The following is a 19560-nucleotide window of genomic DNA, read 5'->3' on the forward strand; positions in this document are numbered from 1 at the left end:
CTGACGTAACCTCCATAAGGGATCAATAAAGTTCTACTCTCTACTTTAAAAGCTGAATGGAGTGTGGGCAAACTGAAGGCCCACATGGTGGGCCAGGCTAACATGTTGCGCTGCTAAACCTTTGCAATGAAGCGTGTCAAAACTACAGTTTAGTCAAATACAATACAAGCACTCCATTCCTGTCTGTAGGGCACGCTAAGGATGGTCAGGGGCAGAGCGTCGGCAGCCCGATTTTCTGAAAAAATCATAAAAGATTGACGATTAGGTTGCAGAATCAGCTCGACTGATACTCAGCCGTTTATCAAGTTTAAAAAAAATTATAAATACATGTTTCCATCTAAACAACAGCGTGATTGAAAAGGAGGAGTCAGGGGACGGATATGAAGTGTTCCTCAGCACCGTTCCTCAGAGAACACTTAAATCAATCATTAGGAAACGGAGAGACTGTGACAAAGCTGTGAATCTGCCTGAGGCAGACGTTCTTTATAGACTTCTGAGGGACGACACCAAGAGACCTCTGATGACTCTGAAGTTGCTCCAAGCTTCAGAAGCTGAGACTGAACAACAGTTACATCTCTGTGAAAAAAAAAAAAAAAAGTCCCATTAAATCTACTTTGATTCAAAGTTGTAAAATAATAAAACATAAAAACCTTCCATCAGGGATTGAATCCTTTTTACTGTCAATGTTTTGGAACTCCTACTGTGACCAAGGGGACACTTCCCGCACCAACGCTAGAGCGCCATATTGTATTTAGGTCAATTTATTGTGCAGCCTTTTGGCGGATGATGAGCTGTCAAGAAACAGCGACGACAAAACCCCGAGCCTCAAAGGGCAGAAAACAATCCCGGCTAACAAGCCTCCCCTGGCAACACGAGGCACAAACAAACACAGCAAACAGAAAAGTTTCATGTGAAGGAGGTTGTTAGTGAAACACACAAATCATGAGTCACACACACACACACACACACACACACACACACACACACACACACACACACACACACACACACACACACACACACACACACACACACACACACACACACACACACACACACACACTCGGTGGGAATGCAAACGTGCTTTAAACGACGGGAGTGCTGCATGAAAGCTGGAGTCAGCGGTACTCACTGAAGAATTCATGCTCACAATTATATAATCAACTACATATTCTCTGGAACTCGTGAGTCATTTCAGAGATTTGAGGCTCTATCCACACAGACTCTGTGCTCTGCAGCTCTTGGTGCAGCTCAGGCATTCATAGTTGCATCAATTAAACGCTGTCGAGTCGCTGGCTGGCTAACAAGCACCAGGGGCGGGGAGGGGGTAGGTCCTCCCCATCAAAAGAGGCTTGATTTGCTGTGATTTCAGTTCACAACTTATTCAGAGGCATTTTAGGGAGTATTTTGTAGGATCTGTGGGAAATTCTAAGGTTTACAGTGGCGCAAAATCAGGAGAAAAAAAACAACATAAAAAAGCTCTGAGCCAGAAAATCAGCACATCTCTGACTGAAGTGTCAAGGAGGGGAGCTATCTTTAGGAAAATCGTCCCATCCGTTAGTCATCATTTGCATAAGTTTTGCAACCGCCAGGGGAAGCCTGTTTGCAACTTCTGTCCCATCCTGTTTCTCGCTCTTTCAGATCGTCGCCGAGGGAAACGCCGCTGTCATGGCGCCGCTTTCTACTGTACAGGTTTGACAATTAAAGGTCATTTATCTACACAGCAGACGCCAGCGTGATTAGATCATGCAGAATCTCCCAGTTGACTCCAGAGAAAGGTCACGCTTGCAGCTTGCGTTTCACACCTCTGCATCCATCACACATTACGTATTCTATGACAATTTTCCAACCATCTGTTACCTGTAGGTGTTTGGTAATTAGCAGGATGCACTGCATCCTGAACAGGGAGGGTGATAATAGGTAGGAAATCACTCCCAATCCCAAGAGAATGAGTTTTCATCCTACTGGGATTAAGAAGAAGTTTTAAATGACTATCGGTAGCTTCTACTCCAAAAAGGTTGCACCAGCAGCTTTAACATTTTTTTGTAATGAAGGATGTTTATTGATAACCTGCTCCACTCCCTGATTGGCTAATGGAGTGAAGTATTTACCTCTAAAGAGACTTTAATCTCAATCTGTTTCTGATTGTTTTTGCAGAATATCTTGAATGGTATCAAAATGATGTCAAATCACAAAATTCTTAGAGATTTTCCTTAGAATAACACGGATGTGTTTGGATTAGACATTTGATCCAGATTATGTTTTGTAATCCTTGTAAGGGGGCACACACACACACACACACACGCACACACACACACACACACACACACACACACACACACACACACACACACACACACACACACACACACACACACACACACACACCCCCCATATTAAAGACCATCCTATTAAAGTACATCTCTGGTCTCTACCAGTAGTTTTACACTGATGTTATGTTACGGCTAAGCGGTTGTATTTGACATATTTTTGGGTTAATTGTTGATTTACTGGTGGCTAGGGCCCCCACCCATTCTGACAGGCGTTGGAAGGAAACTATTATTTACTTGTTTTTCCTTTAACTGTTCTTGAATCTGTCTGAATGATGCTGTATTGGTACACAAACCCTGCTGGGGTGTCTGTCTTTCTGCTGTGCTATTTTTGTATCTGTGACGTCTCTTGTTTTAGGAACACGTCTTAATAAAGATCCGAGCCGTGTCTTCTACATTAAGAACAGTAATCAGCTAATGGCCAGCATTCACAAACCAGGTCTCCTTACGGCTGTGTTACCTTCACCATTAGTCTTGTATTGGTAGTGACAGAGCCTGCATGCTTGGGTTTCTAAGTGACTCCTGCTAGAGCGCCTTCTAATCCAGTAATTGGTAGAGAGAATGAGAGAGAGAGAAGAGGCGGCACAGGGAGGATGGACCCTCCTCTCTCTTTCTTTAATTAGCAGTATTAGACAAAGAAGCATGGGAGAAGACAGATTGCATCCTATCTGGGGTGTGAGATCACTCATGTTGGAGTGGTCCTCCGAGGAAACTCGCTGGAACGTTCCAGTGCCTGAAATAAAGCGTCTAACCTGTCAGACCTCCTGCGTCTTCGTGAGGACAGAAGCCCTGCACACCACGCTGAGATGGACGGGAAATAAAGTCAGCCAACAAACGACTCGATATTTACAACATGGTAGACAGGATAGCGGCGGAAATAGGAATAACACTGTGAAATGGTATAAAATGAGCTTTGTGAAAGTGTATTTGAAGACTCCTCTGAATGCATGGATGATGATGACGTTGCAGTGGTGGGGTGTCGCCGAGTGGGTCCCTCCAGCTTCCTCCTGCAGTCCAGCAACATGTAATAAAGACGTCCTCTACCTGTGAGTGTGAACTGTTTGTCTTTGTGTGTCGGTCCTGTGGTGATACAGCTTTCATTATTAGTTTGACCGTTAGAAATATGCTGGTGTCCCTCAAGCTGTGGAGGAGGAACTTCAGGAGATACAGATCAGTTCCAGTCACTGTGTACCTGACAGAGACTTCCATCAGCCTTATTTATGCACACATTCAACAATGCTTGAATGCAGATCAGACTCATTTGGTGATGTCATTGTATTACTGTAAAAAAATATAATGAAGAAGGTGAAATCTATGATCTTTTAAATGGTCCAATCCCTGGAATGGTAAAGAATCCTTTGGGAAAAAAGAGTCGCAGCCCAGATGGTAAAGATTACCTCCAAATATAATTCAATCAATCAATCAATCAACTTTTATTTATATAGCTCTTAATCACATCTGAAGACATTTCAAAGCGCGTAACAGACAGAGAGCCAACAATGCCCTCCAGAGCAGCATAAGCGACGGTGACGGGGGAAAACTCCCTCATTGAGGAAGAAACTCCGGCAGGACCCAGGCTCTGGAGGGCTTGACTACACCTCGGCAAAAATGTGTCACAAACAAACAAACAAACAAGGTGTGGAATTAGTTTATTATAACCATTAATTACAAACGTAAAAGAAAGGGACTTCCCAGCTGAGGTGATGGGATATTTGCTTAGATGAAGCTAAGTCAGTTCTTACTTTGCAAAAGCCTTGATGATTTTCGTATTTGGGACATAGTGAAGCAAAATATCTCTTTTTCTAAGATGCAAAAAATGATGCATGAATTGTAGTTCTATCCGTATCCAGGGAGAATATGTTCACAAAATGCTCACTGATTAATAAGGACAGGATGTGGGTGAGTGAAAATCACAAAACAACAAACACATTTTTGAAGAGGAAAAGATTTGTCAAACAATCTGCAGCATTCCTACAGAAACAATGAGTGTGTTTTCTCTTTAAGATGGGCCCGTGTGATTTCATACACTTACGTGTATATTTAATTTATTTCAGAAACAAAAAGTTTAATTTTTTTTCCTCTTAAGCAGCAAAACTAAAATCTGCTTATTTGCTGCAGTGATGTGCAGCCTGCATGGAAACATCGACAGTAAAGAGAACATACAGCCTCTGTTATTTGTTAAATAAATCATAAGAAAACATACATACCTCAAAAAAATGAAGAATGTAGAAATCACCTGTAAGTTCAGTGATCCTTGACTTGGAACTTCAGCTTCCTGCTGCAACGCCAAACCGCCCACCTTTTAATCAGATTACTATTATTTAACAATGCACAGTTTAGGCAGCTGAAATTTATAGTGTACCCACAACATTCCCTCTGGGATTTTATCCAATTACTGTTAATACTGCAGGCTGTTCAACACTGTCCCTCACCACACACACACACACACACACACACACACACACACACACACACACACACACACACACACACACACACACACACACACACACACACACACACACACACACACACACACACACACACACACACACACACACACACACACACACACACACACACACACACACACACACACACACACCAGCAGACCAGCCCCAGAACAATGGAAACAAGAAGAACCTGCAACAAAATCCCATTTTATATTCTCTGATATATATTCCTACACCACTCTCTGTGCAAATAGTGGAATGTACATTGCAATGTCATTCAGAGGATAAGCCCCCCCCCTCCCTCCATGCACAGAGGGGACTCATTATAAATTGCTTCTTGTGCTGGGGAGGCATGACTGTCTGGAACACTCCTTATTACCGTGGAGTTGGAGGAACCTCCCGTTGAAAACACTTTGCAGGTCGTGTGTGGAGTCTGAGGTGGTGTTCCATTACGGTCAGCAGTTTGGTGCAACATCTGGAGATCAGGAGAAGGAGAGAATCAGCCTTCAGTTTCTTATTGTCAGTTTTATACCTTTTTTTTTTGGTAAAAATTGATTTAAAGGTGAAGATGAATCGGTTCCAGGGGGTCTGTAGGGTCGGTATCTTTCTGTTTGCTCCCCCAATTATAAAACAGAACCAGTGACCATGCATGAAAAAGTTGTTTCCCTGAACACTGTGAGCTGGGTTTGGTTGGATATAAACCCTGAAGGTTTGTTCACCCTGTTCATGTAGGGATGGAAACACATCCTTGCTCTGCTATGAATTAGTTCATTCATTCTGCTTGCGTGTAGCCGAGAGACTCGGGGCAATTTTCCTCATTGCACAGAAGCAGTTTGTGATAAAAAAGCATCCTCCCTCCTGCGTCAGAGCTTTTAGCAGGATGCTTTTGGAAGGGAGACGCGGTTGAACTGAGGACAAGAAGTCTGCTGAAGGTGTCCTCACCGTGTAAAGTGCTCCTACCTGATCCATCACTGGAATATATCCAAATGAAACGCTATGATTTTCTTGACAAACAAGATTAATCTGAGTTCGGGTCGGATAAAATACTGATGAGGAAAGATAAAATCACTGGTGTGATGGAATATCTTTATCGCACTCACGTCCCATGAAGAAATAAGACGATTAAAAAAATATAAAGATTTTACTTTTTTTTTTTTTTTTGATGATCTCATATTGAAAAGTGCTGAAGATGAAGCAGGAAGGCTTATATCAGGCCGGGCTGAGGGTGTGGAGGTCCATACATACCAATGACATTGATCCCTGAGGAAGACTGCTGAGACGGCCGTATGCACATTCTTTCTTCTGATAAAGAAGGTGCTCCACATCCTAACACCCAGTCATCTCAGGGTTATTCTGATGAGCTGGGTAGGATTTGCCATTTCTCTGTCCTTCAGCTTTTTAAACAGCAGCAGACTTGAGTTGCAGAGCAGAGAAAATGTCTTTTAAATCTGTTATGTTGTGATTTTCAAGAGGGACCCTTTCCATTACCCAGAGCCTTCCCCTAAGGAAAATGGGTGTGATTTTCCACCCTTGAATCACAACACATCACTCTCACTCTGGTGACCGGCTGGCCTCCAACACTGTGAGCTTTATTTTTATCCCCTCACACTTGTATGTCTTGTCTTACATGTAAATGAGCAGCTGTTAATATTTCATCACATTTAATTCTCCACCTGATGCAACATTTAACACATGTGGACTGTAACAATGTTAATATAGTTTTTAACTGCATGTAATCACTTCCTAACAAACTCACTTTTAAATGTTTTTTTTTTAATCACCGTCTCAATACTTAAAGAATGAATTCACCCCCAAGAAATAATCAGTCATTATCACCTCATCCTTTGGCTGATGGAATATTGGCTGATTTGATACTATAATAAAACATCTGTGGAGCAGAAAACAGTGTCGCAGCGTTCTCCTGAATAACTGGTGCAGATGGAATTATTTTAAATTGGAAATAAACACAATGACTCCATACATCTGGAACACAGTATATAGACGGAAGACATTCTTTACATCCGTTTTGTCAATTTTAGCCTTAAAGGCATAAATGTAAGCATCCCCTCCACAAGCTTGAATATACATTCATACAATGACAGACAGTGACAGACAGAATTTTGCTCGCATGGCTTTTTGTAAAACAATAAAAATGTGACATTAGATCAGGCAGTTGTTATGCGGCGTGTTCTGCAGCTTCCGCTGATCAATGACCAATGAAGTCCCTGTTTTCTTAATTTGTGTTGGAGGATGTTACAAATCTGTTTTCCTTTGCAGCTCTGGTGTGTTTTCTGAAATAAGAGACATCTGTCTATCCATTAGCATGGGATGGAGAGAGAATGATTAAATATTTTTATGTGTGTCTTACACTGGATGTGTCGGGGGGGCTGCTCTTTTAAAAAACATTATTGTTTCAATGCAATTTTGTACTTGAAAAAAATTTAATGAGTTGATTTTTGTGACTATTTTTGCATTCCTCCATAGCAAAGAAAGAAAAAAATGATTTGTATTATTTGTTTTATTTTCAGTGAGACTATTCAAAATGTCTAAACTAACATCTGGTACTGTTTAAAAGACATTTCAGTGCATGAAGACACGATCAGATGTGTTTATTTTCATGCATACTGGAATAATTGCAGTTTGGAGTTTGACCCTGTCATTCCACCGTTTCACCAACAGGGGGAGTGTCGGTCAGCAGACGCCCTGTTTTCCTCTCATTATGAAGGTCAATATGAGGTTGTGTCAAAGCTGTCGGTCCCTGACATACACAAACCACATGTAGCACAGATATGTATGCGTCCAAACACATAGAAATATGAAAGAGTACACACACACACACACACACACACACACACACACACACACACACACACACACACACACACACACACACACACACAGTTTGTGTGTGTGTGTGTGTTTACATGTACGCAGACAGACTCGGCGACACACAGCCAGCTCAGCACAGCTGTGGCTCCAACACGACCATCCGAGCAGAAGAGGTCATTTCCCAACATCGCTGATGGGGATGACCTTTGAACTCTCTCTCTCTCTCTCTCTCTCTCTCTCTCTCTCTCTCTCTCTCTCTCTCTCTCTCTCTCTCTCTCTCTCTCTCTCTCTCTCTCTCTCTCTCTTTATATATGCGTCCCTCAGCATCTGTTTCTCTATCTGACTCCCGCACTCCATCCATCCATCCATCCATCCGTCCATCCATCCGTCCATCCATCCATCCATCCATCCATCCATCCATCCATCCATCCATCCATCCATCTCTTGAAGACCAGACGTCTGTGATCATCTCATCCACAGCTGCTTCTTCTGCTTTGTGGGTCCCAGAGGGGTTTTGGAACCTATAATCACATTCATTCATTTTAAATTCATTCCATATTTATCCACTAATCAAAAGCCTCCCCCCCCCACCCCCCCCCCCCACACACACACAACTCCTCCAATCTTCTCACAATAGTTCTATGACCCTGATTCAAGAACAACGGAGCAACAATCAGAAACAGTGAGGCTCACAAGTGGTGTGGAAGTGGTTTTGATGTATTTTAGAGCCAGGATCTTTGGAGACGTACCAGAGACTTTGTCTTCAGCCCCATGAGTTTGTCGGTCAGCTACAGCTTTAGCAGCATCTTCATGTCTCATGTCGTGTTGATGCTGATTTTTAAGGCAGCTGAGTCTCTGTTCAGAAGCATCGCCCCTCAGGTGGTCTATCAAGGTTCACCATCCATACGTATGTATCAGGAAGTGCCACTCCTGTTACCTAGCAACATCTGGAGCTGATTAGCAGCCGCGGCTATGGTCACTGAAGTGAAAGCTTTGTGGTAGATGTAGTAGTAAAAGCTTTGTAGCATCAGTAGCTGCAGTAAAATGGTGCTAATTGGAGGAATGTTTGTGGCCCTACATCCAGTGATCTTTTATGGCCCTTGAAAATTAGGAGCTATTTCGGGGGTCATTTGAAGGTGACCTTGAACTGGTGTGGCTCGCTGCACCACTGTCAGTCTTCAATGGATGCTGCTAAAGGTGATGTGTCAAAATAAAATGTATGAGAGGCATCCCGTCCTGACATTGTTGGTTCTGTGTGCGTCATAGCACTATGAATTGTTATAACTGACTGTGAATGAATTATCTCTGTAGCTGCCATAGGAGTCATTGACTAATGCTCACACACAAACTGAGCGGTGTGTTCAGAAAACATGTGAATAATTGTCGTTTGCGTCTTCACTGACAAATTTCACACATTTTTTAATTGCGGCTCTTGAATTGTGGGATTGTGGACTGAACTGTCCTGATAGTTCTTTTGTTTCACTACCATTGTGTCCAATATTCAACTGGATTGCTTAGATTAGACTCAATGATGCATACTAGACACTACGTAGTGACTATGTTTGAGGAATAGCAGCAGCTTTTAAACAGGTAGATGAACAATGTAAAAAACATCTTTGGGTGAAAAATGTAGAACGTGCAATCTTCCTTTTGGTTGTTTCCCTCTCAAAAAGGTTATTGTTAATTTATAGTAATTTAAAAATCACCAGCTGCAGTAGAGAGATACAGCTTCATTTCAGAAAGAGTGTCTTTTATTTACAGTTTGAATGACAGCCAAAGAATAAAGCTCAAGAATAAATAATGAAAAAGCACAGAGACAGAAGAGTTGGAGTTGGAGGGGCTTTGTTTTCCTGGCAGCTTTCAATCCCCACAGCAGCGGGGCAGAAGGGGTTGATGACAAATACAGCGGCTGAGGCGGTTTGCATCATGTGAATACGGCCCTGGACATATGGATAATGCAGGAACAAAGAGCCTGGAGCACTCGTCAGTGTCCTGCATCCCATAACACATAACAGCTTTTTGCTTTTAGATACTGTTTATTCTCTTTTTGTTCAATTATCAATGTCCATAAAAATTACTACATTCATGTGGTTTTTTTTGTGCGACGTGAGCAACACCTCTCAGGAGAGATGGGAACTCTGGGTAATGAGCTGGAAAACTGCATTGATAATGTTGACCCCCCCCCCCGCCCCCGTCCCCGCCCCCGCCATCCTGCCTGATGTGAAATTGTCAGGTTCGATAAATAAAGTGTGAGGTGTGGTCTCTATTTTTGTGGGTGCTGCTTTCCTGACCCCCTCACCCGTCTGTATCTTTGTAAGACGCTTTAATTATGTCAACTTATAGTCGGGGAGGGAGAGGGGGGAGACCCAGACAGAGAAGAGGTTTATGGGTAATCCACTTTGGATGCTCGTGTATGAAAGTGACCAAGAGAGAAGACAAGCACAGGCTGAGGTGCTGGTGTTCTGTCTTTAGTATTCGCTCTAAGCGACACGAAATCTTTGTGTGTTTATTTGTAATTCCTGTTTTTAACTTGTGCACAAATCCAGAAACTATTCTCAGCCTCATCGACCTGAACAGAAGTTGAAAACGTGCCACTCTTAAATGGATTTTCCTCAACATCAAACAATAAGAACAGTCTGCAAAACAAAGCTTTGCACGTGTTGGGAAGACGGACGACAGAAAAAAATGGAAGTTGGAAGCAGAGTTTGGAAAAGTGCATGCACTGGCGTTCATCTTGCTTACGCCATGAGAACATATGGCTGAATGGGAGCAAAGGAAGGGGGCAAGGTTGACTGTCGGTTCGAGGGAAGCCCTTACTATGAGAAGACAGTCTTGCTTTGGCAGCTGTGACCCATTTTTATGCATTCATACTTGAGCTTACAATATGTGCGCTCACAGATTTGCACACACCCACATACCCACACATGCTGCAATGCATCACTGAAGAGGAAAACAGAGGCATCTGGAAAAGTCATCCTCTGGGAGGCATTGACATGATTTGCGGGGGCCGGCTGCGTTATCCATAACTTTGGTGCTGCAGCCCTCTGCTCGGTGACTTCCCACTGCGTTTGCTGTGGCAACTGATGGCTGCACTACTAATTGGTGAAACACATCAGCAGACTTGCTCAGGGAGCCGAGAAATGTACTGTACCGTCATGTGAGACCCCACAATGTATAAATAATTGCACATTAATGTTTAACTCCAGTTTAAGTGTGTCCTCAGGAGTGAGGGGGAAGCGTTTAAGTTCCCTGAAGGCAAAAGCCGGAGCTGAATCGACAAACGTCATCTGAGACGAGATGGCCTTGTTTGTGCTTTTAGAAGGTTTCTGAGTTGCGTAACATGTAATGCAAGCTCAGGTTATTGTTAATTAAGCAGCTGAGATAGCGAGCAGAAAAAACATTTAATGGCCAACTTTTTGAATCGCCCCTGGTTTTAAAGCACCCGTGTGTCAGATTTACAGATGAAACACTGCGAGAGGTGGAGCGGATTGTAACAGGTATTTATTTGAACACAACAACCCGGTGTAAACCTTTACTCAAGGAAAAGAACTGGCTGTTTAATATCAGCACTATATATATAAAAAGAGAAAGAAAATAATAATAATAATATATATATATATATATGTATAAATGGATATATATATATAAAATAAAAATAAATAAATACATATAAAATAATATATATATATATATATATATATATATATACACACATATATATACACACACACATATATATATATATATATATATATATATATATATATATATATATATATATATATATATATATATATACGCACACACAGATGCTGTTAGCCAATAGCATGAGCGTATGGTATCATGTGACGACCTAATAAAAATCTGTAGTGAAGCCGTGCATCTTGAAGCACGAATAAGCGAGGGATTGTTGTATTTTAAACAGGGAATGCATATGTACTACAAATACGCATATTACCATTTGAAGTTCTGCTTAGATGCTGATGGAAATATGTAGGAGCCAAACACTGAGGAAAATGTAGTTGTTGGTCCAAAAGATGTCAGTGTCCACATAGTGAATGATGATTTCCAATCTGGTTGACGTTTAAAGCTTTTTAATGAAAGAACGTAAAGTACAGAAGGAGGAGGATTAGCTCATGTTGATCAGTAAAGCTCTGTCCGTCAGGTGTTTAAGGAGCTTATGCAGTGTTTAATTTATAATGAGGGGGTGTCAGGATGCCGTCCTAGTGAGTCAGCAGGTGAGAAAAAGATAGAGAATACACACAGAACCATTTCCAGTAGAACGTATAAGTACCATCTAAAGAAAAGTCATTAGGAAGTATTTTCCTTCATAAAACAAAACTCTTATCACTTCAGATCAAGCAGGGTGGGGTCTCTGATGCTCTCCTGACTGTCCCTTCTCTATCCTGTCTTTAAATTGCTCTAGTCGTGCAGCAGCAGAAGAAACAGTGGATTATGGGAGGTCACAACTACTGAGTTTATTCTGTCAGATTGAGCTGAATTGTGTCACACACTGGCAGTGGGTGTCATCTGTGATGTCACAGCAGCGTTTGTCTCATTTGGCAGAGGGGGTGACCTCTCTTTGGAGGTGGGGTCCTCTGACACGGGTCCCACCTGTGTCCCTGTAACTCCATCAGTAAAGCTAGAATAGTACCGTATAAACGTGTGGCTGAAAGAGAAAGAGAAGGAGAGACGCTGCCGTTGGGAGCTGGATAACCTAAATAATGTTCTGTCTGTCCATCACTCTCCTCTGTCCACCCCCACAATGACCCCACCATTAGGCACACTTGCTTCTGTCATGGTTTGACATCACAAAGGCACCACTTATTTCACTCTGCAGCTTACAAGACTGACAGGCAAAAAGAATTTAGACCCCAAAACAGCATGAATTACCTTATTCAAAGTGCAGGGTAGTCAAGTCGTGTGTGTTCCACATGTCAACTGCCTCGGCTTTCTTCGTCTTTAAATCTGAGTGCTGGATCTCTAACAGCTGCTTGTCAAAAGGATCTGGATCCTGACCCTGGAGACCCAGTCCTGGTGTGTTTTGGTGGACCCATTGTAGAAAACCATGTAGTTCATGAAAGTCATGTAAAAACACTAATTTGTTATATCAGTTTGACGCGAGGTCGTGTTGAAAGACACGTCTCACTAGAAGAATCTCTTCACATTAATTCCCTTTTGGAGGATTTTCATCTGGAGAACCTGGAGAGAACCCATGCACACAGAGAGAACATACAAACTACACGCTACTAGCAATAATATATGTGTCTGTCTGTCTGTCTGTCTGTCTGTCTGTACGTACTATACCTTCCAAAAAAATTGCATAACAAAATTAATTTTGCAAATTAGGATGCCAAAACACTGTTATAATTCAGATTTTTAATATCTCAAAATTCCCTTGTGATAATTTTAGCAGATGCTAATAATGTGTAATTGTCAGAGGGAAGCCCCCCCCCCCCAGCTACTACAACACCAAATCACATTCATTACATCTACAAAGCAACACTACAGTAATAATCATTTACAGCCGCTGAGCTCTGTGAATATATGACCCTGATCAGAAGCAAGCGTTGAACATGGGCTCTTTCAGTCGTACGTCTGCCTGTGAATTAGTGAGACATTATAGCGCTCCAGCGCTGGTGCCAGGGACAGGACTTTAGACTAACAAGACAGTTATGGGAAGTGATGACAGCGTGTTGGCAAGAGCCCACCTATTATTCATTCTGAAGAGTCAGCTGGCAAATGGATAAAAGCAAATAGAAATACTGACGGGGTCAAACTGTCTTCATGTTTGAGATGTGATGTAATGCATTCAGTTGGGTTCATCGGCCGTCACAGCAGCGAGGGAGGAGGATGTATTAATCACCTTCATTGACAGGATATGAGGCTGGAGCTGGGATACATGACACAGTCAATGCCCCCACTTCTCTGCTGAGGGAGGCTACCCTGGTTCATTCCCTACACGGCCCCCTCTATGGGTAGACGGAGCCGGAGCAGGAATTCTTGACGAAGCACTTTCTGGAGCAGGACTTAGCAGAACGCACAGTGGAACTGAAAGGGACAGGATCTCTTAAAAGCTCTTATGCCAGCCTGGCTGTTTTTTTTTTTTTTTTTGCAATTTGGGGAACGGTTTTCAAAGGAAATTGGGTCATGTAATGGCAAAGGAGCGTTCCATGTATAAAGCATCGGCCCCCGGAGAGAGAGCAGGACAAGTCAAGAACAAAGGGGGCTGGTGGTTTTTCCCTGAATTTAGCTCATGAGTATCATGTCAGAGCCGGACGGTGATGATCAGGACTCATTCCTTAAACAAATTAGCTGAAAGGGTTTCAAAGTTCATAACTTCTCTGGAAGAAAAAGGTCTTTTGGTGGTCATGTGGAAAAAATAGAAATTCAAGGCGCTCTGAACTGAAGCCTTTATTCTGCACGGCCAGTCATTATTACAAGCCTGAAACTACAAAGAGAAATAAGGAGATCCAAAAGAAAAAGCCAGCAGTCTGGTCAACTGGTCACTAGGAAATGTTTTACTTGCAGTCATAGCTTGAAAATGATGATATAAACTTTTTGAATTACCGCCGAGGTGAACTGGCACCTTGAGCAAGGCACTGTCCCCTTTACAGTTTGTTCATTGGGGTACATCTGCTTGCTTACAGGCCCTTTTTGTGTGTGTCAGGGTAACAATAACTAAGATTAGAGGGGACAAATAATTTCCCCTACGGGGGATTATCCATTCATTCATTTTCATTAACCGATTCATCCGCTGTCACAGGTCGTGGGGTTGCTGGAGCCTATCCAGCAGAGTTGACTTTGCCAAACGATAGATCTTAGAATATTAAAACACTGGATTTCCTTGTGTCTGAATGATGCAAAATGAATACACTCATTTACATTAGCCCCCCCCTTGTGACACATGAATTCCAACATTATCCTGCAGAATCATGTTCATGTTAGAGACTGAAGAAAGGGACATCTGTAAAGTTTCTCCCCGTGCGCGTGCAACAGAATTATAAAGTAGGATTTTAACACCCCAATCGTCTGAGCCCAGTATAAACCAACAGCTGCCATTTGATCCGTGCTTTTCCATTTATGGATTTATTATTCCACAACTACATAAAAATTCTGCCAGGATTACAGATGTTTATACATTTTTTAACCTGACTGAACGTTGTAACGACACATTTCTATTTCACATTTGCAGTTACAGCAGTTCATGATTACTGTTTGCCACAAATAACGTATCACAGTGATGCCTTTTAGCAGTCAGCTCAGCTGCCTTTACACAGCAGAATGCGTCTTAATGATAGTAAAAGTCTCTAACATTAGCCACTATGCTAAGGTACAGATTCATTCATTCATTCATCATCTTGAAGCCAAGACTATTGTAATTATAAAATTGCACGTAGACCTGCTGTAAGCCAAGTGTGAGTTTGGAGATGCAGTAATGATATTCATAATGTCAGTATTTTACATAACCGTGTGATTTTGATATTTGGCTGTCAGTGTGGATGCACGCGTCTCAGCGGGCATCCGTATCTCACGATGAAGTCCCAGAGTTAGTTCAGTAGTGAATCTAAATTTTTCATGACAACACGTATGGCTGTGGCATCGTACAACATAGTTACCAGGCAACTGTTTCCCAGCCTCCCAATCAGCGGCGTTGTTGGTTTGGGATTCAGACACAGATGTCATCACACTCAGTTTCCACCTCTACATGTCACTCGGTGTGAAAAAAACATCCACTGAATAGATTCATTTGAAATGCGGTAAATGGAAAAACAAAATGTTTCTTTATCAGTTCAGTCAACTGGATGACAGATTTATCTTTGGAGTCTCAACTCCAGCCTGACGTGTTAAAGGTGTATGAGCCATAGATGACATACTATAATGCTATAAGAAAAGGTTTAGACTTTAAATTAGGATCTTTTGTTACGCTAACCTGCTACCAGTCACACCGCTGGAAAAAAAAAGCTTATGCTAAGCATTCCCCCCCTACTGGTCCTGTCAGCCAGCTTCAGAAATCTCCTTTCTAATGAGAGCTGACATTCCACCTTCCTTCAGTGTTTCCTCCACAGGGAAGAAGAGAGGGATGCAGAAGCAGACAGAAGTCATACTGGGGTTTGAGATTTGTCCATTTCATAAACAATACCATCAATTCACGGCAGCGGTCGACCCAACAACCTCCATCAGCAGCAGAGACGTCTGATCCGGCAGCACGGACTGCTTCTGGTCCGACAGTCGGTGCTGATGAAGGGAGATTCAGGAAACTTATAAGGATACCATAACAACCATTTTTAAACTTTGTTTAATTAATCTAAAAAGGATTGTTTTTATGTTTTGTGTTTAGTAAAAAACTCACGAGTATTAAGTTCTGGAAAATGGTCTTAATATAAAACTGGACTGGCAGTCCTATTAAAATAAAAAAAAAGGTACTAATTGATATGATTAAAATGAAAAGTAAATCTGACATTTGCCTTTGCTTTACAAAACCCGACAACAACCAGAATGCATTTCACTGCTCTGGATGGAGAAACACTCTGATGGTGCATGAAGGTGACTTTTAGTTCACCAGTTTTGAAATGTGAAACGTAAGGCTGCCAACTGGGAGCAAACCATCTTGAATTACTGCACCAGAATAATGAATGGGATAATTGTTCCTATTTAATGGGCACCATCCAGTTTTACAGTTTTGTTTTTTTTTGTCCACACAATGCAAGAAATTACACAGAATCCCTGTTTCCAAGCTCTATATATTTTACACGTTGTTGGATGGGGACTCGTTAGGTGAGAAAGAAGCATTGGTGGTGTGTGTTTTATTTGGTAGTGAGGGTCATTATAGGACTCTGATGTTGTCCCCAGCTCATTTGTCTGGGATGAAACTTTTCAATAAGGGTGACTAATAAATTATACACTTGTATATTTTTAGTTTTAAATAAAACTCAGAGGTTGTAGAGTTTTTTTGTTTTGGATTTGTCTCAGGCTCGTCTCTCTGATATGAATTTGGCTTTTATGATGCTTAATCACCAGGAGTGTATAAAACCTTTGACCAAATGGTAATAAATCCTCTCACTTATGTAATACAAAATAGAAAACACTGGAAAATAAAAATGTTTTTTCTGCAGGGCCTCCTGGTCCCCACGCAGAGGAGCATCGTTCTTTAAAAAGCTGGATAGAGTCGTTTTAAACAAACAAGCAGGAGGAATTTGTGCATTTGTTGCGGACTCACCTTCAGATCAGAACAACACAGCAGCAGAACAGCGAACAGTACATATCACTGGTAATGAAGGAGCTGTCGTGTAGAGACGACTACAGATGACGTGGTGGGGCTCTGGGCTCCTCGTAGCACAAAGGTTGTGTGTTCAGGTGGTCTTCATGCAGGTTTCATCCTCCCACAGGCTGATTGTTAATTGTTGGCTCTAAATCGACTGTGGGCATGTGTTTTACCCCTCATCGGATCTGTTTGCCTATTTGGACTGATTACCTGGTATTCTGAACTCTGCTTTGAATTAAATACAAACTCTGATTCTGCATCTGCCTACTCTGTCATTTTTTTGTTCCATCTGCATTTATGAGACGTGTTGCACCCATAGATAACAAATGGATGGGCAACAATGGAGCTACATGTTCATACGGTCATTACACTTGTTAGCAGATACAACGATGTTTCGGTTCAACATATGTGGTTAAAAAAATCAAAAACATAAAGAATATGTTTAACCAACCCTTTACTTAACTAAACAGGACAACTAATCCTGCCCAGGTTGAATGAAACGCTCTGCACTGATTGGTCTCATGATGTTACTTTAAACTGGATTTTAATCCTGATATGGATACTGTATAGATAGATAGATGTATAGTCTTAGAAAAATGATCTCTAGCGCTTTTCCAACGAGTCAGTGTGTTTTAAGTTGTTTACTGTCATGTTGTTTACTGTTGTATTGTTTACGGTCGTGTTGTTTACTGTTGTGTTGTTTACTGTCCTGTTGTTTACTGTTGTGTTGTTTACTGCAGGTTCTCATAGCTGATTGGATACTCCGCTGGTGAGAGGAGGACCAACGAAGGAAAGAAAGAGAACCCTTGACATACCGACATTCCTCTGTGTCGGTAGAGATGACCTATTTTGCGTTGCTCATAATGATGCGTTCAGTAATTTGATATCAGAATATTCATTAGTGCAGCTTTAAGAGAACGGTCAACAAACCTGATGTCAGCTTTGGGATATTTTCTACCTCAGTAAAGGATTTACAGATGCCACCCTTTACACATCGATGCTTACAGGAACCTGTATGGAGATGTTCACCATCCCTTGTGTTTCTTCTCATACTTTGTGCTGTACTGCCTGTTGTACTGTCTGTGTTGTACTGCCTGTTGTACTGCCTGTTGTACTGCCTGTGTTGTCTTTGTCTTTCATATATGGTAACTTGACAGTAAAGCTGACTTTGACGTTTGACTGAGATGTCCTGAAGCACCTGAGACCGTTTCTGCTCTCGGTTCCGTCTCTCTTCTGTCTGACCTTTTGAACTCTAAGGCCAACGACAGCCATTACCATCCCTAAACCAGCTGACTGGGTTAAAGGGCAGCCAAACACCGACACGATCCCATGTGGACACTGAGGGCTGCAGATGAAGTATTATGGTTTGGGTTTGTGAAGGCATGCTGTGTGGCTGCTTTTGTGTTTTCCCTTTAGTTTTTCCTTTCCTTCCAGGACCTGCAGGGCTTGTGAGTGGAGGAGGAGGGGTGACAATGAGACACACCAGGTTCCACTCAACCCTCATCAGCCACACTATAAAGCTGGTCCTGACTCTCACTGCAGCGCCAGATAATTCCGTCATGTTCGGTAGCAAAATCCAGAGACTTTTCACCCTTGTGAGTACTTTTGTTTGTTCCCAGTGAGCAGCTGCACTAATTCTTGTTTTCTTGTTAATTGTAGTCCAGTGCCTCATCGCCTCCTGCCACCACCAGGCTACCTGCAACTGTTTTTGTGTTCTCGCACATTTCTTTTTGTAATAAACTCTCTGAACCTTTATCCACCTGTCTCCTGCAATTTGGGTCCACAACAGTCTCCAGGCAGCTCTAACATGAGGAGTAAAATACATAACTTGGCAAGGATGAGCTGTGTGAGGGTGTGATGCACACATTGTCTTCATTTGGGTGTAACACTGAAAAAAAGTAATTTAGTAGGGCCAGTTCTCCATGATCACCCAGGTACCATGACGTAACACCACGTCAATGAGAATGATTACATTTCGTCCTCTTGTTTCCAGGCGTGCAGCAGCGGCGTGGGAACAGCCAGACGCACAAAAGGTCGAGGGTCAGTGGATGTGAAGACGCGCAACGGAGTGGAGGTGTTTCTGCGGACAGAAGGCTGTGCAGCCATTTAATTCACAAGTGTTGACGCCAATAAGCAGCGCTGCTTTCCTGCTGGGGGAGGAGGTGGGGGCTGCACTTTACCGATACTTGGCTGAGTTCTGACGCCAGTGCTGGAGTGATGTAAGAGACGGAGGGAGGGAGGAAGCCGAGGAGGAGGAGAGAAGAGGAGAGAGGGGCGGCGAGCTCAGATATTCTCCTCACTTTCGGAGACCCAGACAGAGAGCGACTCCCCAGCGGGAATCCTAACAGAGGTAGGTCGTGCGTTCCACACTCCTGTTCTTTGAATACAAGGAGAATATTAATACATCTTACAGATATGTTCGTGTTTTCATGCTTGGAAACCGCGCTGTCTCCTGTGTGACTTGTTTCATTACATGAATCCATTAATCCGGGGGGGGGGGGGGGTGCTGGCACGGTGAGGATGTCACGAAGTTGAACGCGTTGTTCCCAAAAAAGCGAAATCGATCCACAATATGGTCGTGACTCCAAGCCGTCGCGTTCCTTGAACGCGTAAAAGCCTGATGGACGGATGGCGGGGGGGGGGGGGGGGTGACGTGAGGATGTTGTCTAATGATGCCGCTTGA

General features: G+C 42.5%; 1 protein-coding gene across 4 annotated transcripts in view; it reads left to right on the forward strand.

The window, feature by feature from the left end:
• The first annotated feature begins 19188 nt into the window (after positions 1 to 19188).
• Positions 19189 to 19560, forward strand: part of shisa6 (shisa family member 6) — a 62553-nt gene continuing 62181 nt past the window's right edge. For all 4 annotated transcript variants that reach the window (XM_068305566.1, XM_068305562.1, XM_068305561.1 and 1 more), the window contains exon 1: positions 19189 to 19227. The gene's annotated coding sequence lies outside the window, so the exon portion shown is untranslated. The remainder of the gene's footprint in view (positions 19228 to 19560) is intronic.

This window comes from Antennarius striatus, chromosome 21, assembly GCF_040054535.1.
Source record: "Antennarius striatus isolate MH-2024 chromosome 21, ASM4005453v1, whole genome shotgun sequence".
Taxonomy (NCBI): domain Eukaryota; kingdom Metazoa; phylum Chordata; class Actinopteri; order Lophiiformes; family Antennariidae; genus Antennarius; species Antennarius striatus.